Source organism: Engraulis encrasicolus, chromosome 20, assembly GCF_034702125.1.
Source record: "Engraulis encrasicolus isolate BLACKSEA-1 chromosome 20, IST_EnEncr_1.0, whole genome shotgun sequence".
Lineage (NCBI taxonomy): Eukaryota > Metazoa > Chordata > Actinopteri > Clupeiformes > Engraulidae > Engraulis > Engraulis encrasicolus.
In genome coordinates this window covers 1,037,501-1,040,000 of record NC_085876.1, presented here as the reverse complement: position 1 = coordinate 1,040,000, position 2,500 = coordinate 1,037,501, and the positions used below count along the sequence as shown (strand labels likewise).

Sequence of the window (2,500 nt, the reverse complement as noted above, 5' to 3'; positions counted from 1 at the left end):
CTTTAGTTCTCATATTCTTATTGTATCTAATTGACCATTCATATGGCAAATTTGAATTTCATAAGAATATAAGAATTTGAAGGATGATTGACTTGATGTGTATTTCTCATTATGTGTGTTTCATTTGTTTTGTTTTTTTAACATTGCTAATTATTTTGTACATTCGCTTATATTTTGTGGTTTTGTCATTTCATGAGTTGTTCTCTTTTTTCTGTGTGTGATTATTTGATGTGTACTTGATTGATTAATTGATTGGTTGAATGAGTGATTAATTGATTATTTGGTTGATTGGTTGGTTGGTGCCTCTCCAGTGTGACTATAGCCACATGCCTGTCAAACGCAAGGGGAGCAAACACAGAAAAGGTAACGCTAGTCCCGTGTGTATGTGTATTGTGTGTGTATGTGTGTGCGTGAGTGAGTGTGCGAGCCTGCCAATAGAAACAGTGAGCTCCATTGTACTGTCCTTTGTGCTGTGCTGTACAGTAGATGTCCCTCTGCCTTACCCTGCTAGCTCTTTGTATAGCTTTAGCATCAGCATTTAGCAGTATTAGCATAGCCTGTATTGGTAATAATACCTGTTAAGAATAGTGTTAGCCTCTTCTCCAGTGTTTGTAGTGGTACACCACATCTGTTGGCTTAGTGGGCAAAATCATAATTGTTTGTATGGTAAACCTCTCCTGTTAGCCCAGCACTGACACAATCTAGTGCTTCTGATGCTACTACTCATCGGTTAGCATAGCGTCAATATAACCTCCATTGCTAATAATGATACTTCACACACACCCTTGTACACACACACATACACGCACACACACACACACACACACACACACACACACACACACACACACACACACACACACACACACACACACACACACACACACACACACACACACACACACACACACACACACACTGTTACCGCATCCATGTTTAGAGACAACAATTATGGAATGTTGGAAATTAACAGTTTGACGGCGTGCAGAGGATTCTGTGCTTGATTAGCGTTTTTGTGTTTTTATGTGTGTGTGTTTCTCTGTTTCTGCGTCTGCTGGTGTGTGGATGTGTGCGCAGCTGTAGATTTGTTGACATAAAATTAGGGGTGGGCGGTATGGCCAAAAATATACACTCTGGTATAATTTGAGACACTGACGGTAGCCTATACAGTGTCGTATGTGGTATTGTACTTTTGTGTAAAATAGAACAGTTTATGAGTGGTTACCATGGCACCAAATGCAGTCTTTGACGTTCTGTATATTCGGGAGCATGTTAGTCTTGAGAGAATAATTTAAAACTGATCAAATACCATGAAAATACAGCATATGGTATCATTCCAAGCAAAACGTCCACCCCTACATACAGTTAAATCTTACACTTAAATGCAGAACCTCCACAGACCTGTCAACCTCTACCATAGTGTGTGTGTGTGTGTGTGTGTGTGTGTGTGTGTGTGTGTGTGTGTGTGTGTGTGTGTGTGTGTGTGTGTGTGTGTGTGTGTGTGTGTGTGTGTGTGTGTGTGTGTGTGTGTGTGTGTGTGTGTGTGTGTGTGTGTGTGTTTATGTATATGTAAGTGTCGGTTTGTTTGTGTGTCAAAGAGAAGTTCCCTTCTTTCCCTTACAATTTATGTTAATTTCATTTAATATACTTATTTGGTTTTATTTAATTCTGACTTTATTTATTTATGTATGTTATGTTCTTCCTTTTGGCCTTGTCCGTAGAGCGAGGGATTGTCAGGTAGGGGCCTTTATGGAGTAGGCTACCAATAACACTATTACCCACACATGCACTTACTACACACACACATACACACGCGCACACATACTAACGCCTAGTCCCCACACATCAAACAGCCAGGCATTTTTCACAGAGCGGAATATCGCGCTGGCGGCGTGGTCACCAATACTTCCAGTAGATACTCGCCAGGGCTAGCCGCGCTTCTCACCCGCCTTTCACCTCTCGCAGCCCAGTCGGCCTCTTGCAGCAGACAGCCTGCAGAGGCAGCGAGATAGCAAACAGCGAACAATCGTTTGCACACATTACTCAATCAATATCACAACACAGTGTCTACATGTCTTAAATGCTATTGTGGTTTGGTCCTAGATAACATTTAACCCCGTTCTATTGTTATACAAGTACAAGAAGTAGTCTAATATAAGCTTGTGGCTGCCTGGTTCTTGTAAAATGCAAACGTTAGCTTACCCAGCTAGCTTAAAACATCGAGTGACCAAATGACAATGTGGTAAACTATTTGTGTCAAATAAGTTTGTGGTGCATTTTTGCATCAATCCGTGGTAGTCATGACATTTATAAGCATTTAGGCTCCTTAAATTAAGAAAACACTTTGATGTTGGTGATGTTGAAGTCAAGTAACATATATCGCCAATATGTTTTTCTGAAAATTTTGTTACTCCCGCCGAGGCTACGAATACGCCAGTTTGATTGGTTATAGGACCATCTAATTTGCATGATTGAGAACTCGCCAATATCAACTCGCCTC

At 40.8% G+C, this 2,500-nt stretch overlaps 1 protein-coding gene across 1 annotated transcript in view; it reads left to right on the top strand.

The window, feature by feature from the left end:
• adgrb2 (adhesion G protein-coupled receptor B2) overlaps window positions 1–2,500 on the top strand; it is a 253,236-nt gene that overhangs the window by 247,917 nt on the left and 2,819 nt on the right. The window lies entirely within an intron of this gene.